Genomic DNA, 27,667 nt, shown 5'->3' with positions numbered 1-27,667 from the left:
GCAGGTCAAGGCTGCAGTAAGCTGTGTTAGTGCCAGTGCACTCCAGCCTGGGCAACAGAGTGAGACCCTGTTTCAAAAACAAAAAAAAACAAAACATCATAAGAAGTGTTTAAAATGCTTAACTTTGAGATCTTGTAATAATAGTGTACCTTGTAGTTTATAAATTGCTTTTACATATTTTGTCTCTTTTATCCTTGGAAGACATGAGTTACCCATTTTACAGATGAGGAAACTAAGGCCTTTAGAGAGATGAAGTAATTTATTGAAATCCTAAAGCAAGTAAGAAGTGGTGCTAGAATTGGAGCCAAGATCTTCTGATTCATATTCAGGTGTCCATTCTCTTGTATACATATACTTAAAAGTGCTATTTTTTTGTGGTACTATAAACTAATGGTTTTCAAACATTTTGGTCTCAGGACACATTTATACTCTTAAAGATTTCTGAGGACCCCAAAAATCTTTTGTTTATATAGACTATGTCTGTCCATACTTAACATTAGAAATTAAAACTGAAAAATGTTTAAAATATTTATTTATTTAAAAAATAACAAACATTAGGCCAGGCATGGTGGCTCATGCCTGTAATCCCAACACTTTGGGAGGCTGAGGTCAGTGGATCTCATGAAGTCAGGAGTTCAAGACCAGCTTGACCAACATGGTAAAACCCTGTCTTTACTAAAAATACAAAAATTAGCCAGGTGTGGTGGTGGGCGCCTGTAATCCCAGCTACTCAGGAGGCTGAGGCACGAGAATCGCTTGAACCCGGGAGGCAGAGGTTGCAGTGAGCCGAGATCCTGCCATTGCACTCCAGCCTGGGTGACAGAGCGAGACTGTGTCTCAAAAAAAAAAAAGAAAAAACAAAGAGGGTTGATATAAATAATATACTTTTATGAAAAAGGTATTCCAACACACACAAAAAAATCTAGTGAGAAACATGGCATTGTTTTACGTTTTGCCATTCTCTTTAGTATATTTCTTTATAGAAGATAGCTGGGTTTGCATAATTGCTCCTGTATTCAAGCTGTTGTGATATGTTGTTTTGGTTGAAATACGTGAAGAAAACCTGGCTGCACACGGATACATAGTTGAAGAAGGGTGGGGTATTTTCATAGTCTTTTCATATAATTGTGAATATTTTTGTTACACCAAAATTCAACAGTTGGTAAATGCTTTTTATTTATTTATTTATTTATTTTTTTGAGACAGTCTGGCTCTGTCGCCCAGGCTGGAGTGCAGTGGTGTGATCTCAGCTCACTGCAACCTCTGCCTCCCGGGTTCAAGTGATTCTCCTGCCTCAGCCTCTCAAGTAACTGGGATTACAGGCACGCACCACCATGCCCAGCTAATTTTTGTATTTTTAGTAGAGATGGGGTTTCAGCATATTGACCAGGCTGGTTTCAAACTCCTGACCCCAAGTGATCCGCTTGCCTCGGCCTCCCAAATTTCTGGGATTACAGGCGCAGCCACCACTCCCAGCCAGATTCTTAAATATTAGTTGCACTGTTGAATCTGAAGCCATGTCAGTGAATTTTGTGTACTCTGTAACATTAAAATCCACTGGTCCATCTTGCACTTTGAATGGATCTTTGACCTGTGTGTGATTTTGTAACTACATGCATTGATCATTCAAAAAATAATGGTTTACTAAGCTGACTGGGCACAGTGGCATACGCGTGTAATCCCAGCACTTTGGGAGGCCGAGGCAGGCAGATCACGAGGTCAGGAGATCAAGAACAGCCTGGCCAACATGGTGAAACCCCGTCTCTACTAAAAATAACAAAAATTAGCCGGGCATGGCAGCGCACGCCTGTAGTCCTAGCTACTCGGGAGGCTGAGACAGGAGAATTGCTTGAACGTGGGAGGTGGAGGTTGCAGTGAGCTGAGATCGTGCCACTGCACTCCAGCATGGGTGACAGAGCGATACTCCATCTCGAAAAAAAAAAAAAATGGTTTACTAAGTTCTGCACATCTTTGAAATGTTGGCACATTTGGTTATACAATATTAAGCAAATCACATTCATTAATATGACCATCAGTCTCATCCAAAAAATCTTTAAGAATTGGGAAGTGGTCAAGATCTTGGTGGCGAATTCAAGTTTTCCAAAATTCCAGTTTTCTTTTGAAAGCTTAAGTTATATCATTGGCAACAGATAGTGCCCATTTTGTTTTTTTTTATACAGTCTCCCTCTGTCGCCCAGGCTAGAGTACAGTGGTGTGATCTTGGCTCACTGCAACCTCTGCCTAGCTCAGATTACACGCACCACCACGCCTGGCTGATTTTTTTGTATTTTTAGTAGAGATGGGGGTTTCGCCATGTTGGTTAGGCTGGTCTTGAACTCCTGGCCTCAAGTGATCTGCCTGCCTAGGTTTCCCGAGGTGCTGGGGTTACAGGTGTGAGCCACGGCGACCAGCCCAATATTGCCGGTTTTTCTTAAAGTGACAGGTTCACTTTATTCATTTTAGAGAAAATGTCTGCCAGATACCAAAGTCTGAATAAGTGTAAATTATCTGCTAGTCAAAAAAGCAAAAATGGTGTCCTATGAAAGAAAAAAACTTGTATAAGTGCTTTTCCCCAAGATAATCATTATACTTAGGTATGCAGCAGAAATGCTTTATGTGTGCTTCCTATTTCATCATACAGAATATTAAAAAGGCCAAGTTCTCAAGAGTTGACGTTTTAAAAATTAATACCTTTTATTATTTTATCAAGGATGTTGTTAAGTGAGACTGGCTTTTTTTTTTAATTATACTTTAAGTTTTGGGGTACATGTGCAGCACATGCAGGTTTGTTACATAGGTATACACATGCCATGGTGGTTTGCTGCACCCATCAGCCCGTCATCTACATTAGGTATTTCTCCTAATGCTATCCCTCCTCTATCCTCCCAACCCCCAACAGACCCCAGTGTGTGATGTTCCCCTCCCAGTGTCCATGTGTTCTCATTGTTCAACTCCCACTTATGAGTGAGAACATGCGGTATTTGGTTTTCTGTTCCTGTGTTACTTTGCTGAGAATGATGGGTGAAACTGGGTTTTTAAAAAATGATAGGCAGTAAAGAATATACAAGTATATGTTTTCTTAGCTGTCAGAGTGATAGATACATCATCACCACATACCGTGCATCCTCGACTCACTGTTGTACACTCATGAGGGAATGAAAGTGAAAAAGACATAACATCTTCATATTATCAAAAATAGTTTTATAGATCCCTCGAAGGGGTTCCTTCCTCATCTTTGTATCACACTTTGAAAACTGCTGGTGTAAACTAGTACCATGTGCTGACATCTTTTTAGAGCAGTCTGATACACATTTTTTTTTTTTTTTTGAGACGGAGTTTCACTCTGTCACCCAGGCTGGAGGACAATGGCGCCATCTTGGCTCACTGCAGCCTCCGCCTCCCGGGTTCAAGCGATTCTCCCACCTCAGCCTCCCAAGCAGCTGGAATTACAGGCACCCTCCATCATGCCTAGCTAATTTTTATATTTTTAGTAGAGACAGGGTTTCACCATGTTGGCCAGGCTGGTCTTCAACTCCTAACCTCAGGTGATCCACCTGCCTCAGCCTCCCAGAGTGCCACTGCGCCTGGTCTGATACACGCATCTAAATCAATAAAGTAACATGTCCATCTTAGTTGATGAATTTGTCAGGGAGAAGGGACTATATTAGTGTGTAGGATGAGCCATGTGGCCAGATACCATTATGGGTGGAAGGTCATATAACATCAGAGCGTGTTGGATAAAGGGTGGACAGAAGGGAAGAGTCAGTGAGAGCACTTTATAACATAAAAAAGTGAAAATTTGCTCTCCCTATTTTTTTTTTTAATAAAAAAGCACTGTGGCCACATATATACACACATCCCTGTTCATACTTACTTATATTTGTATTCAAAATCCAGGGTACTGAGTTATTTTTTTTCTTGAATGACAGAATGGGAGAGATGGTAACATACGTGAGAGGAGAACGGACTGCTCTTGGCAGTCATTTGTTTCATCCAGCTGGGGAGACTGTTATTTTTTTCTTTTGGGAGAGCTAAGGGATGGCAGAAGATACATGAAAGAAGAATGGTAAGAGTGAATGGAGTAGGCATTAGTGATTATGGAAATAGCTATAGGCAAAATGAGGCTGTGGACAGAGAGTGGAGCTAAGCATGGAGGGCACGGAGGAAGACTGCAGGATCAGCTGGGCTCCCCCGTGTGCTGGGCCTGGAAGAATGGGGCTAGGGAAGTGCAGGGGTGGGTGCAACAGGAGTCATGGAGATGCACATATAATTGAAGGATTTCCATCAAAACACGGTTAAAATAACTATACTAGATAGTCTGCCTTTTAGCAACTTACCAGTATTCCATTTCTGTTAGTAGGAATTGTGTATTCAGTTACACAGGGGAAAGCAGCAGTGCCACTTTTTCAGTCATCTTGATGACTGGGTTGTATCCCTAATAATGATGTCGATGGTAAAGAGGCTAAAGCTAAAATTAGGTTTTGGGTTTTGGGCAGTTACTCATATTTCATTGAAAATGAAAGACTAATTGTATTTTTATTTTAATAGAGAAAGATATACATGTGTGTGTATTGTCTGTAATTAAAGTACTCTCAGTACAATGTTCTCATTTTTTTGCCCTAGGGGTTTTTCAGCTTGGGGTCTGTCACCCTAGTCTCTGCTTTTCATAGGCTGAGGGATAAAGTCATGATCATGATTAGAAGTGGAGGACAACTCACTTGAAATCCCCTCCTGATGATTTCCCCTTTTCTCCACGATTGCAGACCTGCCCTGCTTACTCTAAGAGCAGTATGTTAGCTGGCCGCTTCTGTAGGATGGTTTGGGAGAAGGAAGATAGTATCCTGGAGCAGTTCTTGACACCTTTAGATTATTAAAGGTTGGGAGGAACAAAGCAAGAAAAAGGAAGAGATCTATTGCAAAATATTTCTTTTTTTTCTTTTTCTTTTTCTTTTTTTTTTTTTTTTTGAGACAGAGTCTCACTCTGTTACCAGGTTGGAGTGCAGTGGTGCGATCTCGGCTCACTGCAACCTCTGCCTCCTGGGTTCAAGCGATTCTCTTTCCTCAGCTTCCCGAGTAGCTGGGATTACAGGCACGTGCCACCAGGCCCAGCTAATTTTTGTATATTTAGTAGAGATGGGGTTTCACCGTGTTGGCCAGGCTTGTCTCAAACTCCTGACCTCAGGCCGCCTGCCTCGGCCTCCCAAAGTGCTGGGATTACAGGCATGAGCCACTGTGCCCAGCCAACACTTGTTGTTTTTAGCTGTCCTAGTGGGTGTGACGTGATACCTCATTGTGGTTTTGATTCACATTTCTCTGGTGATTGGTGATGTTCAGCATCTTTTCAAATAGTTGGCCATTTATATATCATCTTGGGAGAAATGTTTATTCAAGTCCTTTGCCCATTTAAAAATGGGATTATTTGAGTTTTTTGTTGTTGAGTTGTAGAATGCCTTTTTCTTTAATGTGAATCAGCTACTTAGAACTCACAGATTAGATGTGATATAGTTCAGGGATACAAAAATGGAGTGAGTGGAGTACAGTAACTGTCATCTCTGCTTCTGCTATTACCAGTACTGCTTAGTCAGGGTTTCATACTCCAAAGAGGATTTGGAGGGCTCGGGTTGATTCTCTTCTTCTTCCCTCTCCTCATTATATGTAAACCAGAGGGATGGACTAGGTGATATCTAAGGTTTCTTCCAGCTCTAAAATTGTAAATTTTGCAAGCATTGCCTTTTACCAGCTAACCTCTTGTGTCTAAGATTTCCTTGGAATCTCAGTATTATCTAACTTCTACACTGAGAAATCTTTTTTTGCCAGCCAATAGCTAGAAGGTAGCACTCCACCAAAGCTTTGTTGGATCTTTGATTTTCTAACTTTTGATCTTACTTATTTTCCTGCATATAGCATGGTATCACCTCAGAATCCTGGGCTTAAATATTTGTTTTTTTAATGCTGCTGTACACAAGTCCTATGGTGGGTATGGCCTGGAGTAGTAGAGCTTGTACTTACCCTGGAGATACACAGTAGTATGTTTTGCTTTTTTTTTTTTTTTTTTTTTTTTTTTTAAGCCTACTCACAGTCATAAGGAAGTAGAAGGTGAAAAGTTCATTGGACAATGTATTTTTTTTTTTTTTTGCTTTTTTTTGTTTGTTTGTTTTGAGACCAAGTCTCGCTCTGTCGCCCAGGCTAGAGTGCAGTGGCGCTATCTCGGCTCACTGCAACCTCCACCTGGGTTCAAGCGATTCTCCTGCCTCAGCCTCCCGAGTAGCTGGGATTACAGGTGGGCACCACCACGCCTGGCTAATTTTTGTATTTTTGGTAGAGACGGGGTTTTGCCATGTTGGCCAGGCTGGTCTCAAACTCCTGACCTCAGGTGATCCACCTGCCTCGGCCTCCTAAGGTGCTGGGATTACAGGCATGAGCCACTGCACTGGCCTGTTATTGTTTTAAATACATAGAGCAAACAAAACACCAGTCCAAATTCAGTGAATTTTTATTTCTGTTAAGAACAGCTATATTTTCATGCCAGGTATAAAGAAGTATTTCTTAACTGATTTATTTGTTGTCCATGGCTCTCATATGGACAATGATATCATGATATTAATTAAAGGTAAGAAATAATGTGATTGTGGTTGAGGCTTAAGGGTACTGCTAAGATAAAATTATTTTTAGGTTTCAAGCACTTGATGTTTTTAATTTTTTGTGTCTTATAGATAGTATCTGACAGATAGCCAGTCTTTAGGGAGCTTATTTTAGTTATGGAGTTATATATTATTGCCATATGGTGCCATGACTTAAAATGTTCTCATGCTGACAATACTATAGGAGGAATAAAGTAAACAAGCAAAATCCAGTAAACCAAATAGGAATGGGTGAGCAATATGTAGGGTGACTCAGAATGCATGAGATGTTGGTAGTGCTTACACTAGAACACAGCATGTCTATCTAGTGTTGTCTTTGTGCTTGACCATCTGTGACATCTATATTGCTTTCTGGCCTATTGCCAGGTCTTGATTGACCATTACCAGTCCCTTCTTACAAAATACTAAAAACACCTGGGTGTGTAAGTAGCGGAGGTAATGGAAGGACTGAGGCAGCTTCAAAGAACTACATTGTGGAAAGTTGCCATAATGGTCAGAGCCACCCTTGTTCATTCATTCTTAACCTTGGTTATACAGTAACTCAAGGATTGAAATATATTTGGTAGCACTGACAGTTTCATTGCAAAATATTATCTAGGCCCTTTGGGGCTACTTATCACCATCCATCCCTCTGAGCATAGGCTGGACATTTAATTGTGAAAAAACACAACCACGAAACACAGGTAAAGTAAAAAAGATAAAACTAAACCGTGGGTGATCATTAGTAGACCAGAATTCATTAACATAATCATTATCCAGAGGGTGCAGAATTTCCCCCCCAAATGATAGCATTTCATAAATTTATAATATTGTATAAATAACTCTCAGATGTTTTCATTATCCATTTATTTTGCACGGGAAATATAACTTATTTTTATAGTGTAATTTCATTTGGGTTTCTAAAAGTACATGATGTTACTGTTATTACATCAATATCATTTATAACAAGTTCTTTTCCATTCAGATATTCAGAATCCACATATTAAATATTAGATTGGTACATTATGGCTCTAGAACTGTGATTTTGTTACCATTTCTCTTACCGGCTTTGAATTTGGTGGGGAAAGATTTGCCAGGAAATGAGACTGAAGCTGTCATATAGCTTCGGCTAGATTGTAGTTTATAGGATATCGTTAGACTTTATTTATCCATGTACTCTCTTATCTGTTATTAGGGTAACTTAAGATTTGACCAGGATTTGTTTTTGAATTTTTTGGAGCGATGGAAATGTTCTGCATCTTGATTGTGGTGATGGTTACATTACAGTGTACATTTGGTCAAAACTCATAGAACTGTACACCAAAAAGCATTAATTTTACTTTATGTAAGTTAAAAAATAATGCTTTAAAAATAAATATAGTGGCCAGGCATGTTGGCTCACGCCTGTAATCCCAGCACTTTGGGAGGCTGAGGCGGGCGGATCACCTGAGGTCAGGAGTTTGAGACTAGCCTGGTAAACATGGTGAAACCTTGTCTTTACTGGAAAAAAAAAAAAAGTACACAAATTAGTTGGGCGTGGTGGTGCACACCTTTAGCCCCAGCTACTCAGGAGGCTGAGGCATCAAGCTGAGAATCGCTTGAACCTGGGAGGCAGAGGTTTTCAGTGAGCTGAGATCGTGCCACTGCACTCCAGCCTGGGTGACAGAGCGAGAATCCATCTCAAAGTAAACGTAAATTTAGTAAGATTGCTGGATGCGAGGTTATTATACAAAACCTATATTTCTATATAACAGTAATCAGAAAATGAAATGTTTAGATGCTATTTATAATAGCATCAAAAATATCAAATGCTGGTAATAAATCTAAGAAAGATACCTGAAACTTTTACAGAAGTTTATATAAGTTGATTCTAAAATTCATATGGCAGTGCAAATGGCAAGAATAGTCAAGGTAATATTAAGGAAGAACAAAGTTGTAGGATTCACACTATTGAATATGCAGTGTGGAATAAATGAATGGATAATGGAACAGAATAGAGCCCTGAATCAGACCCATATATGTAGATACTAATTTATGATTAAAATGGCACTTTACAGCAATGTGGAAAGAAAGATCTTTCGATAAATGATCCTACGTCAATTACCTATCTGTATGAAAAGAAAAAGAAAACTAATTTTGGTCCTTGCTTCCCATCACTTACAAAAATAAATTATAGGCTAATTGTAGATCTCAATGCGAAAGGTTAAAAAAAAAAAGCTTCTAGCAGTGTTCAGCCATATTCGTCATCAAAAAATGCTGAATGAAACCACAGTGAATTACCACTACACACTGATCAGAGTAGCTAAAATTGAGAAACAAACAAAAACTTGAAAATACCAATATCAGCATGGGTGTAGAGCAACTAGAACCCTCATGTATGGATTCTGGAATTGTAAATTGGAATAACTGTGGAAAACTGGTTGTATCTATTATACTAAAGTGTTACATACTTATGCCTTTAACCTAGCAAACCCACTCCTAGGTGTATACCCAACAGAAATGTGTACTTATGCTCACCAAAAGACATGTACAAGAATGTTCATAGCAGCACAATTCATAATAACTCCAAGCTGGAAACAACCCACATGTCCATCAGTGGAAGAATAGATAAATACATTGTTGTATATTCAATGAGATACTATGTAGAAGTGAACGTGAAAAAACTCTTGCTACTTACAACAACATAGATATGAACATAATTTTGTACAAAACAGTTCAGACACAAAAGAGCTCAAAAATAGGCAAAACTCAGCCATGGTATAAGAAGTCAGGTTCGTGGTTACCTTTGGGGAGAGAGATTAGTAGTAGGAAGACATATGAAGCCAACTTCTGGAGTACAGGTGGGTTTCTATTTCTTGATCAGGATGGTGATTACATGAGTGTGTTAACCTTATAAAAATTCTTTGAGCTGTACATTCATGATTTGTGTATGCTTATTGGCATATATGTTATACTTGAGTTTTTACGAAATTTATTTTTAAATGCTTTGAGTTAACCACAGGAGTAAGTGGCATACAAGACTGTATTAGTTTCCTTTTTCATTAGTAAAGCTTGTATTATCAATGCTGTAAGGGAGAAAATTATTTGTATTACAAATACAAATAACTGGCCTCATAAATAAATAGAACAGGCTTAGCTTCTTTCTTAACCAAATCCAAACATCCCTAGGCTTCTTGAGTTTTTTATTGGTTTTGTTTCTAGGGATAAACCAATTCTTTTTTTCTCTCCACAAAAGAATATATTTCTGGAAGTCATTCTATATCAGATAGACATCTTTCTTTTTACATGTCCATATGGTATACTACATTGATATAATAATATATTTAGCCAATTTATCACTCATTAACTTTGAAGTTGTTTCTTTTTACAGTTATAAACATGTTACAGGGAAAAATATTTCACATAATATACTTGGGCAGGTATTTATATAAGACAAATTATTGGAAGTAGAATTTCTAGATCTCAGATTATGTGTATTCTATTTACTTTTTTATCTTTTTGTTTGAAAATAATTTTAAATTTACAGAAAAAATAAAAGAACAGCATCTACTATTACCAGTTTGCCCCCTTTGCTTTATTACTTGCTCTCTCTTCATATTTATGTATGATAACATTTTTCTGAACCATAAGTTGCACACATCATGGCCCACTGTCCTCAAGCACATCAGCAGGTCTCCGAAGAACAAGGACAGTTTCCTACCCACAGTACAGTTGTCAACCCCAGTAAACCTGACATTGATTTAATACTTCTAACTAGCCCACACGTGTATTTCAGTCCTATAAGTTGACACAACGACATTCTTCATAGCATTGTACTGTCTAGTACAGTCTTAGTTTGCTTGGGTTGCTATAACAAGTAACCTTAGACTGGGTAGCTTATAAATAACAAATTGACTTCTTATAGTTCTGAAGGCTAAAAGTCTGAGATCAGAGTGCCAGCATGATCTGGTTCTGGTGAGGGCCCTCTTCTGGGTTGCAGAGTACCAATTTCTCATCGTATACTCAAGAAAGAGAGCTCTCTGGGGGTCCTTTTTATATAGCATGAATCCCATTCATGAGGGCTCCACCTCATGACCTAATTACCCTCTAAAGGCCCCAGTTTCAGATACTATCACAATGGACTTAGGGTTTTAATTTAAGAATTTAGTGGGGACACAAATATTTGGTCTTGCATACAGGGTCCAATTGAGGATCGTGTTCTACATTTACTTGTGTCTTTAGTTTCTTTACATCTGGAGTCATGCCTTGGCCTGTCTGCCCTTTTTAAAAATGACAGTTTATTGAGATACAATTAATATACCACCAAATTTACCATTTAAAAAAAGTTGAGATATAATTTCAGTTGTAAAATTCGTCTTTGAAAGTGTGCAATGCAGTGGTTTTTGGTATATTCACAGTTGTGTAGTAATCACTACTATCTAATTCTAGGACATTTTCATCACCCCCAAAACAAACTCTGCACATTAGGTCATACACCATTTCCCACTCCTCCCAGCCCCTGGCAACTGCTGATTTACTTCCTGTCCCTATGTATTTGCCCTTTCTGGGTATTTCTTTTTTTTTTTTTTTTTCTCTTTTCTTTTTTTGAGTTGAAGTTTCGCTCTTGTTGCCCAGGCTGGAGTGCAATGGCGTGATCTCGGCTCACCACAACCTCCACCTCCCAGGTTCAAGGGATTCTCCTGCCTCAGCCTTCTGAGTAGCTGGGATTACAGGCATGTGCCACCACACCTGGGTAATTTTGTATTTGTAGTAGAGACGGGATTTCGCCATGGTCAGGCTAGTCCCTAACTCCCAACCTCAGGTGATCCGCCCACCTCGGCCTCTGAAAGTGCTGGGATTACAGGTGTGAGCCACGGCACCCGGCCTTTCTGGGTATTTCATATGAATGGATTCATATAATATGTGGTCTTTGGTATCTAGTTTCTTTCCCTTAGCATAACGTTTTTGGGGTTCTCCCATATTGTAGCTGGTATCAGTATTAATTCCTTTTCATGGCTAAATAATATTCCATAGTAGGGATATACTGCATTTTGTTTATCCATTCATCAGTTGATTAATTTTTTTGGCTGTTTATTAATCTGCTGTGAACATTCTTATACAAGTTTTTGTGAGTCCATTTCCTTTTTTCTTAAATAGTTTATTTTAGATTTGGGGTATATGCGCAGGTTTGTTACATGTGCATACATTTTCAGTGCTCTTGTATTTACATTTTAATCTGGATGTTATATCTCACTTTACAGAATTTTTTTCACAGTTATTTCTCTCTAGGGTTTGTGGTGGAACACATGTAGACAGAGAAATAGTTGTTAGGAAGACATAGACCTGGTAGTTTGTCACTCTGAAGTAGGCTGTCAGCTGAAAAGCTTGAGGACCATGGGTCTAGACAGACAGCTCATTCCAACTACAACTATCATAGATTGACCAACTCCTGAGAATTTATGCCGTTTACCTACCTTACTGGGCCTTCCAATAAGATGGACTAGTTTTAATAAGAGTTTCTTATTTTCCCTCCTTAACGCTTTGTGGGAGATACTGTTGGGTGGAAATAATGTCAGTGTAACCTTGTCAAGGCCTGTACCTCTTTTATTCTTCATGTTTGTATTTGTGTGGGGCAGGGGACTGTGTGTACCTGGGGTCGAAGGGAAGATGAATTGTCTTCCCCTCTGCCTTTCCCTCTAAATCAGTGCCACAGTGAGAATTAGCAACTGGCCAGGTGCGGTGGCTCACGCCCGTAATCCCAGGACTTTGGGAGACTGAGGTGAGTCAATTGCTTGAGTCCAGGAGTTTGAGACCAGTCTGGGCAACATGGTGAAACTCCAGCTCTACTAAAAATAGAGAAATTAGCCAGGCGTGATGGTGTTCACATGTAGTCCCAGTTACTTGGGAGGCTGAGCTGGGGGGATCACCTCAGCCTGGGAGGTTGAGGCTGCAGTGAGCCATGATCAGCACCACTGCACTCTAGCCTGGGCAATCAGAGTGAGACTCCTGGCTCAAAAAAAAAAAAAAAAAAAAAAGAAAAGAAAAAAAAAAGCAACTGTCTGCCTCCTGAAGAAAGATGAATCTGTGCTAAGTGGCCTCCTGGCAGGAAGCAACCAGCCTTCAGGGACCAGCTGACAGGAAGTTGCCTCCAGAATTAGTAGAAGTTTGCAGGCTGGTGGTGTCGCCGCTCCCTCCAAACCTCTTGACCAGAGGTTATTTGTGAATACAAAGAGATTGTGTAGCACCCTAAGGAGTTGGGGTAGGAGAGCGTCCAGAATAAATACATAGGTGGGATTGACCACCTCCTCACCTCCTCCTGTTGACTTCTAGATGTCACCACTTGAAATTTTTCTCTCCTACTCTTGCTATGTGATCTCATGGAGCCTTATAGATATCTTATGAAATTGCTTTAAAATTGTATCCTCCAAAGATTCCTTGAGCAAAAAGCCTTGCACAGTATAGATGTTCAAAAACTGTTGTGTAAGTGAAGGAAGCACAAGTTAGACCCACTGTACAAGGGAAATAGCTGAATGAGCATTTTCTAACCTAGTGTTCCTTGTATTGTATGTTAATATGTTACGAAAACTCCTGACTCTGGTTAAATACCATCTTTAAAAATTTTTTTTAATTTATATTTTTATATGTTTTAAGACAGGGTCTCACTCTGTGGCCCAGGCTGGAGTGCAGTGGCAATCATAGCTCACTGCAACCTCTATCTCCCGGGCTCAAGCTCCCCAGTAGCCTCACAGCAACCTCCATCTCCCAGGCTTAGTCTCACTAGTAGCTGGGACTACGGGCCCCTGTCAGCACACCTGGCTGATGTTTTTTTTTTTGTTTTTGTTTTTGTTTTTTTAAAGTAGAGTCGGGGTTTCAGTATGTTGCCTAGGCTAGTCTCAAACTCCTGGTCTCATTTTCTTTTTTCTTTTTAGGAGACAGAGTCTCAGTCTGTCGCACAGGCCGGGGTGCAGTGGTGCGATCTTGGCTCACTGCAACCCCCGCATCCCAAGTTCAAGTGATTCTCCTGCTTCAGCCTCCCCAGCCTCCCGAGTAGCTGGGACTATGCTATCATGCCCGGCTAATTTTTTCATATTTTTTAGTAGAGACAGGGTTTCACCATGTTGGTCAGGCTGATCTTGAACTCCTGACCTCAAATGGTCCACCTGCCTCGGCCTCCCAAAGTGCTGGGATTGCAGGTGTGAACCACTGTGCCCAGCCTTTTTTTTTTTTTTTAAATAACTGCTGGCCCAACCTTGAGAAGGGTGGTGACGTCCTTTATTTAATGTAATATAGATTGTTTGGCTGGAGGCCCAAATCTTGGTTTCCATCATCATCCTAAGTGAAGTTTTACAGGATTGGATTAGAGAGGAATTCTAAAGGGCTGTATGCCCTAGTAATGGGAAATTCCTGGGTGGAGATACTTATTTAACTTGCATTCATAAGCCGGTGAACACTGAGCTCTATCTCTCCCAAGCTTTAACAATCTTTCCTTGACACATTTACATCTAAACATTTGTAGATTTTTAAGAAGAAAGATTGGAAACTAGATTGCTTCACCCATCAACCCTGTCTTATTAAACCCTAATTGGGCTCTGTGCCCCAGCATATCCTTGCAGTCTTCTGTTGGGTATCATAAGTGAATTGTTGTGCTCCTTTATTATTATTCAAATTATAGAGGCCGTAACATTGGAGAACTGGATCTCTTACATAATAAAATATTCAGAATTCCACACTTTCAACATATAAAACATCGTAAGCAATAGATTAATCAGTGTTACATGTGTCACCAGATTCCTCCTCTGCTGTCTCTTAAACTGCCTTCCAAGTGACCTGTCCCTTGTGATAGTTTTTTAGGAGAAGGTAAAGGATCCACCTCTGCTTGTTCGTGTGAAAGATACTGATGCCTGGGCCCATTCCTCAGAGATTCTGATTTATCATTCTGAGGTACATCTGGATATTTAAGAGCTCCCAGATGATTTTAATGTGTAACTAAGGTTCAGAGCTACTCTGTTAGCCAAAATGCTCCTCCATTTAATCATGTACTGAGTTGTTCCCTTTTTAGCAAATGTTAGAATTTACAATAGGTGGGAGGATTACCTGAGCATTTATTACATGCTTTATATTTTATTACATACTTTAACTGTCTTACTGTATTTTCATGGTGACCCAGGAAGTTGACAAGCATTTGCTTCCAGGGTTCCTCCCCCTTCACTAGAGTCCTGCCGAGGCTGTTGCCTCACCATTTGGTTCTCTATCATGCCTGGCATTTCGTCTGTAACTTCATGGCAGGCTGGCATTTTGGTGAGGGCAACTCTCCACAGCCACACTCATTAAGTGTTTAAAAGGGTACATTATTTCTCATCTTTTGAAATCTTTTGCGTTCTGTGTTTTTCAGGAGCCTATTAAAATTTGCAGAATGTTTGGTAAGCTCTCTAGGGTTGTGGAAAGCACACTCCCTAGAAGCTATTTTCTGTCTTTCACCACTGATGAATAGTGTGACTTTGAATAAATACGTAACATTTTGTAAAAGGGACATTATTAACTTGCCAGAAGACATGCACTAGACTAAGTGGAAGTCCTTCTTTGGCTATGAAATTTCAGTAGTCTCTGACTTTCTTTAATGACATGACGTGACTGACTTCCCATTTCTCCTCTTACCATTATTTTCAACTCAAATCCAGCTTTTATGCCTCTATGTCCTCCAGGTAAGAGAGACTGAAAATCAGTAGGTCTTGACAACTGATTAAATGTGAATATTGAGAGAAAGACCAAAGATGTCTTTAGGACAGATGTCTTTAGCCAGGCGTGGTGGCGCACGGGGATGCACGTTTTCAAACTTGCCTGATTCTCTCAACCTCCTGGGACATTTGTTAAATATGCAAATTCACAGGTTCCACTCTAGACCCACGAATCAATCTCCAGAGGTGGGCCTGGTTGGGCATTTTTATCAAGTTTCTAAGTGATTCTTGTGATCAGGCAAAAGTGGGAAATTGTGCTATAGGAAATTGAATCTAGTTGGTACTCGATAAATGAACATATATATATATATATATATTCCACTAACTCATTTAATTTTTTTCCTGGAGTTTTACAGATTAGCTAAGATCCACACCCCAGAATTAGAAGAATGAACACTATTTGCAAGAGAAAAAAACTGAACATTTATTATCGTGTTCTACTTAGAGGGACTTTCAGTCTCTGATACTTAGTGATGCTTATGTGACACTTAAATATGTTGATAGCAAATGGTGATAGGTTTCTTTTGAATGTGTTTCATAATCTGTCCAGTAGAGAATTAGACTGTGGAGGTTTGTGAGCATATTTTTAGGGTCTATGCCGTGGACTATGTTTTAGATGAGATGGTGAAATTAGATATTTTGGCATTTAGCCATTGAGTTTCTTAATAGACAGTTCTATGGTCTGGTTTATATTAAGTTTCATGAATAGCAAGCTTACTGTATTTGTAATGATTTTGCTTATAATTTTAATTTTGAATATGTGTTCTTTGATACTGAAGGTTACATTTGGCAAAGGAACATTGCCTGGTACTGAATCATATATAGTTATATTGCTTTGTGTAGAATACATATGAATGTCTTTTACCTTGTAGCATTGCTGTCATAGGGCTATGTAATTACATTTTAAAACTTTTTAAAAATTTGCTCACACTGTAGTCACTGTTGGATGAATGTCATGATAGTGTATTAAAATTCATTTAGGTTTCACTTTGACTTCCACATCTTTCTTTCATGACATGACATGAGTTATGTCTGATTAAAAATATATATAGTTTTGTTATGAAAGTTATCTATAAAATAGGAAACTTAGAAATTACAGAAAAATGTATTGAAGAAAGTCATCCTTGAAGAAATGTCAACCTTCAGAGTCTACGTATTTTTCAGCCTTTTATTTCAGCCTGTTTTTTTTTTTGAGATGGAGTTTTGCTCTTGTTGCCCAGGCTAGATAGAGTGCAGTGGCGTGATCTTGGCCCACCGCAACCTCCACTTCCTGGGTTCAAGCAATTCTCCTGCCTCAGCCTCCCGAGTAGCTGGGCTTACAGGAATGTGCCACCATGCCTGGCTAATTTTTGTGTTTTTAGTAGAGATGGGGGTTTCTCCATGTTTGTCAGGCTGGTCTCGAACTCCCGACCTCAGGTGATCCGCCCACCTCGGCCTCCCAAAGTGTTGGGATTACAGGTGTGAGCCACCACATCGGCCTTTTTTTTTTGAGATGGAGTTTCGTTCTTGTTGCCCAGGCTGGAGTGCAATGGCAGCAATCTTGGCTCACTGCGACCTCTGCCTCCCAGGTTCAAGTAATTCTCCTGCCTCAGTTTCCTGAGTAGCTAAGATTACAGGCATGTGCCACCATGTCCGGCTAATTTTTGTATTTTTAGTAGAGACAGGGTTTCACCATGTTGGCCAGGCTGGTCTTAAACTCCTAACTTCAGGTGATCCATCAGCCTCGGCCTCCCAAAGTGCTGGGATTACATGCATGAGCCACTGTGCCCGGCCTATTTCAGCCTTTTATTATGCCTAATTATTCTGGTTTATAAACAATGACCTAATTAGTAAAACTTGAGCCTGTACATAGTGCTCATTTTGCTTTACATTAGCTTATGTGAAGCTAGGACAGAATAAGACATTGAGATATTTTCAGATATTATTCTGGTGGAATAATTCAATCATGTAGTCTAGATAGCCATTTTCATGGGTACTTTCAGTGCCCATGACATATAATAAGGGTATATCTTGTGCCAGGCACACTGCCTTGGATTTAGACTATTAACAGTCTCTTGGCTCTCAGGTTTTATAGTTACCATTCTAGACTGAGCGCATCCATAGGCAACTAAAACTGTATGGTACTGTAAGGAGACCAGCCAGTCAGTCTCCTTAAATCTATTCTCACCTCAGTCCATTCTGAATAGAGTTACCAGAGTGAAATTCTCTTAGTAATGTTCTTATGTTATTTTCATAAAGCGTACAGTGGCTTAGATGGCTTTAGACTTCAGGATTCTTTACCATCTAGCCCCTTTTACTCTACCAACTTATTTTGTTACTTGCTGACATAATCTGTAGCCAGGAAAGCCTGCATACAGTTTGTTATCCCTCTGTCTTTGCTCATGCGTTTTCTGCATCTGGAATCATCTTCCTCTCTTTGATGGTTCATGTCCCTGTTTTCTTTCAAAACTCTCTTTGAAATTTACATTTTTCAGGAAGCCTTTCTCTTTGGCTTGCTGGACATCTGACTGGCATGTTATCTTTTTATATTTGTTCAAAATGTCATTTTCAACATTTACTCAACTAATTAATATCAAGGACTTGCCATCAATTCTCTTTTTCCCTGCATTGGGTTAGAAACCTAATTTAACTTCAACACTGATATATTGGTATTTTAGAGTGGGAAACTGAGACTTTGATAGGAAGGTGTTTGTTGCTGCTGCAGGTAGTGTGCCTGAACCCAACTGACATTACACCCAGAATTTATAGAGGGCCAAGTATAGTACTATGTAAAAATGACAGAATAACCTCTTAAAAAAGAAAAAATAAAAAAGAATAGCAAATAGAAACACCATTCTCTCAAACTTTGATTTGTAGAAGCAGATGTTTTGTAAAAAAATTTTTTTTTTCCCCTTAGACTCATTGATATTTATCTTCTTCTATGGGATATAACCCATTACTATTTGTTTTGCTATTAAGATTGTTTGGGAAACCCTTCTAAAGAATTAGACAACAGCGTTACTGGGAGCTGAGGTAAGGAGAACTAACGGCTCACCGAGGCTGGTGGAGGAGGATGGGCAGGGCTGAGCGGCCGAGCACTGGCACAGGTGTCCGTCCTAATGTGCCAGGCAGACTCTTGATGAAGCCAGCTTTTTCTGCATGTGCAGAGGTTATTTCTGCTTTTAGAATCTGAGCACTAGATTATAAAATAATTCAGATCTTGTTTGTTTTCTAAATAATCTAGTGTGAAAATCCTGAGAATTTGTGTCTTCCTGTGAGGCTTAGGTGGAAGTCTGACTTAGTATCTGGAACATGAGGTATTTAAGGGCTAATATAAATGTAAAATATTGAATTGATGATCTTTACTTAGTATAACCAACCATGTGTGAAACACCAAACTGGAAAAATTTTACCTTTCTCCTCCAAAATAAAACTTTTTTTTAGAGTAACAAATCAAAGATTGTAAAGGCTGATAGATGATAAAATACCTGAATTCATGGGTGACTGTCTCAAACCAGTCTGGAAAATATTACTTGTTATAATAGCAGTACATCAAGGGATTTGGCAGTTCCTCCTCAAAAAATAGAAAATGAATTTATGGTAAGAGCTTAACATCAGACAGGAAGAGGCTTGGTTATAATCATGAAGAGAGAAATTAAGATGAATATGAGGATGAAGAAACAGCAAAGCCTCTAAGGACAAAAGAAGGGTACAGAAACTACAGTTAGATGAAGTGATGGAGCCGAATTATAGAAAAAGATAGACAGTGAAAAGGACAAAGTGGAAAAAATAACCAAGGGATGAGGACAGAGAATGTTCCGACTCCCGTCTGGGGCTACTCCGCTAGCCTTTAGTGTCCTTGCTTTCCTGTGGTGCTGTGATTCTTCAGCCTAGGTCTTGGCCTGTCACTTTGTGGTACTTTGCTCCTGATACAGCTTCCTGATATCATTAACTTCCAGGGCCCCAGCAGGGGGAAGTGTGCGGACAGATGCAATGACTTAAATTAGCACAGCCTAGGATCCTGCAGTGAATGAACAGCGATGCTGTTGCTGCATCTTTCTCTGCTACCTGGCCGCCCTTTCTTTTTTCCTTACCTGGTGGAGTAACAAAAGCCCCAAAGGGGTCTCCTGCATACTGTGGGATTGGAAGAGAAGTGGAAATAGTTGCTCAGAGCAAGCCTTGAAAATCCCCGGTCACAAAGGAATTACCTGGAACAGTTACCCCAGAGTTACCCGTTTTAGTTTGTGTGTTGTAGGGTATAAACTCTCACACCATAATATGACTGCTTAATGATAAGTCAGCCCTGTCCCTGTTAGGAGACTTTGCTAAGAACTGAGGCACACTTACAGCAATATCTTTTTGTTCTAAGTGAAATAATCTTTAGATATTAGTGATCGCTGAATTCCTCATTATACAAGTAGGAAAAACACAGGCTTCGGGAATGTCAAGTGACACTGTATACGCCATTTTAGCATTTTAGTAGATGAGTTGAAATTAGGAACAAGGTCTCCTGAGTCCTAGTCCACAGTATCTTTTAAAAACAATAACCTCCCTTGTCTCTAAATTCCTAGGGTTAGTTTTGCCCTCATGGAGCAAAGAAACTGAGCAGGCCTAGGTTGTAGGTGACTGGCACAAAGAGACTGAGAGAAGGAAGCCTGTGGTGGAGTGTTCTGTGATTTTAGAGTTTTTGTAGCTCCTGCTTTTGCTGTTGGAGCTGAGCAAGGGGCCTGCAGCTACCCCTGGGCCTGGCTGGTGTCCCATTTTTGAGGCCCCAGAGTTATTTTTAGCCGCAGGGCCTTGGAAGCAGGTGTGGTCCGGGCTTGAAGGCCACGCCTGGAATGTGTTCAAACCTTGTTGTGCATGTCTGCTTAGGAGCTGAGAATAGTGACGAAGCCATTGCATATACTTTGTTAGAGGAATTTGCACTTTTCCAAGTGAAAGCAATGAAAGTCATCCTGCGTTGCATTTGTGACACTTTAAACAGGTTTATTTTGGAAACTTTATAAATTGAATGATCTTTTACAAGTGTTAGTGAATATAATTAAAAAATACATTAGCTATAAATTCTTTGTATACCAAATAAACTTTTGTATAAGATTCATACCCTAACTGACCTATTTTTAAAGTCTAGCTTCATAGTCGTAAACGTGATTTAAAATTTAATTTTTCTCACTTCTCCCACCCCTCAAACATTATTGCTGTTTAAAATAATTCTTTATAAATCCATTTCAGCTTTTACCTTGAGGGTAAACATTAATTTCCATACATTACATTTGTTCATCTTCTTTGTTTTTTTTTTTTTTTGAGACAGAGTTTCGCTCTCGTACCCCAGGCTGGAGTGCAATGGAGCGATCCCGGCTCACTGCAACCTCCGCCTCCCGGGTTCAAGCGATTCTGCTGCCTCAGCCTCCCGAGTAGCTGGGATTACAGGCATGCACCACCACGCCCAGCTAAGTTTTGTATTTTTAGTAGAGATGGGGTTTCACCATGTTGGTTGGCCAGGTAGTTCTCGAATTCTTGACCTCGGGTGATCCGCCCGCCTCGGCCTCCCAAAGTGCTAGGATTACAGGCATGAGCCACTGTGCCCGGTTCTCATCTTCTTAACCTTCGCACACCCAAACTTTTATAATGGTCCTGAGAAGAAGGAGTACAGCAGGACCTGGTAATAGTTCCTGGGTCTGAATGTATGTCATGACCTTTATTAATATTTTTCATAATTTCCAAGGTTATGGAAAAGAGTATGACAATTACGTTTAATTACCTAAGTAAAACTATTACTATGTTTTATACATATCCATTCTATGTGTTTGTATGCCTGTGGGTGTTTGAGGTTCTATTTTACCTAGCTGTTCTGAGACTTGACTTTATTCTCAATATATCATGACCATCCTTGGCTGTCAATAAGTATATTTTTACAGCATCGTTTTTAAATGTTGCATACCATGTTGCAGGATTTATCATAATTTATAAGTTACTTAAGCCAGTCTGTCCCTTTCTTATACATCTAGGCCTTTTCCAGTATTTTTTCATGTATATTTTAACTGAAAGATAAAGCACTTTCTTGTAAGTCACTTTGTTTTGTTTTGTTTTGTTTTGTTTTAAGATGAGTCTCACTCTGTCATCCAGGTTGGAGTGCAGTGGTGTGATCTCGGCTCACTGCAGTGTCCACCTCCCAAGTTCAAGCGATTCTCCTGCCTCAGCCTCCCGAGTAGCCGGGATTACAGGCCCATGCCACCACATCTGGTGAATTTTTGTATTTTTAGTAGAGACGGGGTTTCGCCCTGTTGGCCAGACTGGTCTTGAACTCCTGACCTCAAGTGATCCACCCACCTCAGCCTCCCAAAAGTAGTTTAAAGGAGATTCTTGAAACTACCTCCTTGTTGTGTAGACTTTTTTCATGCATATGTCTTGCTTAACATGTATTTGATATTTTACTACGTTCCATATTGTAAAACTAAGATTCTCTTAGTAGATACAGCACACTTTTGGCATTGGAAAAATTTTTGGAAAAAGTGCTGGGATTACAGGCATGAGTCACCATGCCCAGCCATAAGTCACTTTGAATTTATTCTGTGAGCCATTTTGAAATTATCTTCAGGAGAATGTAGTTCAGCATTCTAATTTTATTTATTTTAGTACTAAGAGATTTAAAATAGATTAAATTATGGAATATTACTATTGTGAGCTTGAGCTTGAGTGCAGGTGGGTGAGAAGTTTGGTGTTGGTGTTGCATTCCATTGCTTGCTCCTAGAGCCTTCCAGTCCTCTTTGGAAAAATTAAATTATAACCCCTCTCCCCTTAGACTGTGTTCCAAATTGTTCAGATGTTTACTCTGGTCTTAATACCTTTAGTCAATTAGTTCTTTGTCAACAAAGTATACTATATCTTTCATGTATTGGAATTTTGTTGTTCTGGGGCTGGTGTGGACTAAAGGGGGGGTGCATATATTAATAGATAAAGATTATAAACTTATTTTAGTGTTATCAACCTCTTCAATATAGTAATCTAACTTGTAAAGGCCTTGTGTTAAGTATTTGATCCTTCTGACAAGGAGAGAACCTTGAAAGCATTTAAAAAATTTTTAATGTAAAGATCCTTTAAACTACCTCCTCCTTGTATAGACTTTTTTCACGCATATATCTTGCTTAATGTGTCTTTGATATTTTACTACATTCCATGTTGTAAAACTAAGATTCTCTTAGTAGATACAACACACTTGTGGGGTTGGAAAAAATGTATAATATTAACATTAATAGTAATCTTTCTTGTTACAGGATTTCTTTTCATTTCTTTGCCAAGAAATGCACTGTATAGGAACCACAGTTTCTCTCTTTGTAGTTTTAAGGAAGAAATTGTACTAAATTTTCTTATATATATGTTTTTTCACACTGAAGCTAAAAGTTCAATTGCCTGCCTCAAAAGCATGGACAACAAAAGCAAAAATAGACAAATGGGATTATGTCAAACTAAAAAGCTTCTGCACTGCAAGGGAAACAGTCAACAGAGTGAAGAGACAACCTACAGAATGGGAGAAAATATTTGTAAACTATACATCTGATAAATAGTTAATACCTCAAAAACATCAGGAACTCCAACAACTCAATGGCAAGAAAGCAAGTAACTTGGTTGAAAAATGGGTGAAGGACCTGACATTTTTCAAAGAAAACATGCAAATGGCCAACAGGTCTATGAAAAAATGCTTAGCATCACTCATCATCAGAGAAATGCAAATTAAAACCACAGTAAGATAGTATCCCACTCCTGGTAGTATGGCTGTTTTCAAAAGACAGAAGATCAGTGTTGGTAAGGATGTGGAGAAAGGAAAACCCTTATACACTGTTAGTGGAAATATGAACTATTTATAGCCATTATGGAAAACACTATGGAGGTTCCTCAAAAAAATTAAAAATAGAACCACCATATAATCCAGCAGTCCCACTACTGAGTAAAGAAAATGAGATGTTTGCATAGCCATGTTTATTGCAGTGCTATTTACAATAGCCAAGATAAGGAATCAACCTAAGCGTCTATCAAAATATGAATGAATAAAGAAAACGTGGTATATATGTACACAATGAAATTCTATTCAGCCTTAAAAAATAAGGAAATCCTGTCATTTTCTACAACATGGATGAACCTGGAGGACATTGTGTTAAGTGAAATAAACAAGACACAGGAAGACAAATACTGTGTAATTTCACTCATATATGGGAGCTGAAAAAGTTGATCTCATGGAAATAGAGAGTAGAATGGTTACCAAAGGCTGGGATGTTTAGTGGGGAGGGGAAGCCTGGGGAGATGTTGGTGAAAGTAAATAATTACTTAGGAGAAATACGTTCAAGGATCTATTGTAAAGCATGGTGACCACAGTTAACGAGGATATATAGTATTCCTGAAAATTCAAGGAGTGGATGTTAAGTGTTCTCATCACAACGATGATGGCTATGTGTGGTAATGCACTTGTTAGTAGAATTAACCATTCCACAGTGTATACATACTTCAGAATATTGTGTTGTACATGATAAATACATACAGTTTTATCCATTAATTTAAAAAGTTTGGCCAGGCACAGTGGCTCACGCCTGTAATCCCAGCACTTTTGGATGCCAATGTATGAGAACTGTTTGAGCCCAGGAGTTTGAGACCAGACTAAGCAACACAGTGAGACCCCGTCTCTACAAAAAATAAAAATTAGCCAGGTGTGGTGGCACATGCCTGTGGTCCCAGTTACTCGGGAGACTGAAGTGGGAGGATCACTTGAGCCCAGGAGGTGAAGGTTGCAGTAAACTGAGATCACAGCACTGCATTCCAGCCTTGGGTGACAGAGCAAGACCCTGTCTCAAAAAACAACAAAAACAAAAGTTCAGTTTCCTGGAAATGCATCATTTCCAATAGATAATAACCATAGTTCTGAACAAAGCATGAACACCTGCCACATCTTTTATTGGTATTTGCCCAATTCAGCATTATCTTGGCTAGTATATTCATTGGCCCCAGAAAGCTACAATCTTCCAGGTATCCACATAGCTCAGTCTCTTACCTCTCTCCTCTCTCATGTTCTCAAGGTAAGGCCTTCTGTGACTACTCTGTTTACAACTTAACAGCCACACCCGCACACCCTTTGCTCTTCCCTGCTCTATTTTTTCTCCCTAGTTCTTATCAGCGTCTATCATAGGAAATGTTTTGTTTTTGTTGTTGATCGTGTCCCCCATCACTAAATTAGAAGCTCCAGAAAGGCAGTAATTTTTGCCTTGTTAATTTATAACCAGGCAGTACATTAATAACTTATAAATTATAATGAATACTCTTTTCATTTATTGCTACATTTTCACAGTGCCCGGCACATATTAGGTGCCAAATAAGTACTTGTTAGTTGACTGAATTAGTTACAGTAGGCCTGATGAATTATAGTGATTTGGCAGATGTTCAAGAAAACCAGGATGCACGAATTAATCCCCATCTGACCTCTGTTTGGCTTGTTCTAAATCTTTCTTCTCCTGCCTCCAGCCTACCTTTACTGAAAATACCCTTCTAAAACATTTTCTCCTCAATTCTCAGATTAAGCCAATCCCTGGCCATATTTCCTCTTGCCCAGTAACTCCATCCAGGGATCCTTCCATTTCTACCCTCCCAAGACCACCTCCATACACCGGCCCCTCTCCCAGTAGGTAGGGTCCTGAGTTTTCAGGCAGCGTGTCTGGAGGAAGCATTAAGTGTAGAGGGGTAGGTGAAGGAGCCTGTGGGCCAGGAGGAGTGTGTCTAGGATACATACATGGGTGGCAGAGGGAAAGAGGAAGGTTGGGAGGGGGAAGGAGGAGGAGAGCTCAGGTGGGTCAGGGAAGGGGAAGCGGGTAAACAGGCGATCATAAACAGGAAGCAGTACTAAGAAAAAGACAAGAGCTCTGATTGAGCCAATACCAGGAGGGGAGTGCTCCTTGCCCTGAACAGAAACTTTGGTGAAGGCTTCTCAGAGATTTGGCCTCTGCCTGGGCTGGCCTGTGCCTAAAAACACAGGCATTATAGGTAGTCTTTGAAGGCTGACTGCTATTCCAGCCTTTATCTGTGGGTCCTTGAGATGTATGTAAACAACCTGAACCTCTGATTCGAGGGGCAGCTTTCAACAGTGTGGTATGTCAGTGCGAGGCAACTGGGTTCTACGGTGCGGATAACTGCTGTCTCCAGGTCTAGTATCATCTAAATAGTTTTGCTTCAAGCGGTCTCATTATTGCCATCACTTGTCAGAATATGTGTCCTCAATTTTGGGTAAGGAAATATGATCAGACATTAATAGGCAGCTAAAAAGCACATTAAGTTTGTAGTTTTACTTTGTTTTATTTTAATTATACTTTTAAGTTCTGGAGTACATGTGCAGAACATGCAGGTTTGTTTCATAGGTATACACCTGCCATGGTGGTTTGCTGCACCAAGTTCTTAGCTTTCTTGATTTTGGTGAGGGTGGTTTTTTGTGTTTGTTTTTATTTTTTTTAATTGAATATATTTGCCAAATACCAGAGCTCAGAATTTCTATCAAGTTTCTCTTAACCCACAGTTTATGAGATAAAGTTGCTTTAATCTGTGTAGCATTGAGGCAGTCAAAGTCTAAGGAGTTCTTGTTTGCTTGCAGATACGATAGTCTCCTTTTTTCCCTTTTGATTGGTTTTTTCCTGTTATTGAAAGCCTGTGTTTAGGGCTCTATTGAAAGGCATTTCGGTATATCTTGTTGCCTGTTTCTTCAGTTTTATTGGAGGGAAAAAATTTAAGTCAGGCTTGTAGTTTAATAAAAGTAAACTTCTCACCTGATTATATCCTTTCCATAAACTGAGAATTTGAACTTGAGCTCTAGCCCAACCAAATAAAGCTAAATCCCTCTCCTCACTCAACAGGCCTGTTAAGCACCCCATAGCTATGGGATCCTTTTCCTTCCCCTGACGATTTCTCTTTGTAAAAGAAAATGTTTAAAATGGAGTTGTGCCTCTCTGAGTGGGACCCCCCGCTTCCTCCTGGAGCCCCATCCCCTGCTGTGGGCCTTGATGCAGGCCTTGGGAGTGGGTGTTTTAGGGCAGCAGTAGCAGTAGCAGATGAAACTATTGCTGCCAGCAGAAAATAACCCATGGGTAGAAAGAAAAAAATTGTGTGTGTGTGAGCGATTATCACTTTTTTTCTGAGTGGGATATAGTCAGTGTCAGTATGACTGACCTAGAACCCAGGATCATGTTTGGGAAGTTGAAGAGAAAAATCATCTGGGAAGCAGAAGAAGATCCTTAATATAATCACGTAAAAATAATCTTAAAAAAAGGATTCTCTGGCTAGGCACAAATTTTGAAGTGTACAAGTAATAAAAATCTAAACAAAACATTTTCCTTTTAAGTAAGTAATGGCAAATACTGGTTTTATACAGACTTTATGTTGTTCTCTTAGTTGAAACAGGCCCTACCTGTTCACTTTAACATAAAAATAGTCTTAGACTTACAGTTCTTAAACATAACTTATTCAGTAGCATACTTCATTGATATACCATATTTCTGCAGAGTTGGATATAGAGTGAATTTCAAGAAATAAAACTCCAGTGATTTCTGTTATAGTCATAAATACATTTCCATAAGTAACCAAATGGAATCTAAATAAAAATAAATTACATATAAAAACACAGACAAAATTGTATATTAAAGGGGGAAAGTTGTTATACAACTTGTGTTAAATATTATAAAATATAAAACATAAATCATTTGCTGAAAGGTAAAAATATACCAGAAATGGTATTTCTTTAGGAGATTTGCTGATTTTCTTCCATGATCTGTATAGTCATTTTGTTATACTAAGATGTTGACTCAGTTTATCTTTATTCCTAGATAGTCTTTTAAAACCTTTATTTTGAATTTGGGATACTTTGCAGTTTTTTGTGTAGTATCCCTGATTAAGGTTACCAGTCTTCAGTATGATAAATACTGCCTTGCTGACTTTAGGTTATCCTTTAAAAGATAATTTCCATAACTTCATGAATGTTCACCATCACATTTTAACTTTCTTTTAAGCCAGAGTAGTTATAGAGGGTACTCTCTAACTAGGATGTCATAAAACAGGCCAGGTGTGGTGACTCCCAGCATTTAATTTGCTAACCTTTTGAGCACACTATTATGAGTTACTTGTCAGCTTCTTAGGTACTCTAGTATGTAATTCTAGGGGGGAAAATTGTGTGTGTGTGTGTGTGTGTGTGTGTATACATATATTTTTAATTTTTTGTAGAGATAGGGTCTCGCTGTGTTGCCCAGGCTGGTCTTGAACTCTTGGACTCAAGCGATCCTCCTGCCTTGGCCTTCCAAAGTGCTTGGATTACAGTCATGAGCTACTGTGCCC

At 39.3% G+C, this 27,667-nt stretch overlaps 1 protein-coding gene across 2 annotated transcripts in view; it reads left to right on the top strand.

Moving 5' to 3' along the window:
* The window catches only part of DUSP16 (dual specificity phosphatase 16), an 89,099-nt gene that overhangs the window by 9,236 nt on the left and 52,196 nt on the right, over window positions 1-27,667 (top strand). The window lies entirely within an intron of this gene.

The sequence above is a fragment of the Gorilla gorilla genome, chromosome 10 (assembly GCF_029281585.2).
Source record: "Gorilla gorilla gorilla isolate KB3781 chromosome 10, NHGRI_mGorGor1-v2.1_pri, whole genome shotgun sequence".
Taxonomy (NCBI): Eukaryota; Metazoa; Chordata; class Mammalia; order Primates; family Hominidae; genus Gorilla; species Gorilla gorilla.
Note: the sequence above shows the minus strand (reverse complement) of the source record. Positions and strands in the feature narration are given on the sequence as shown.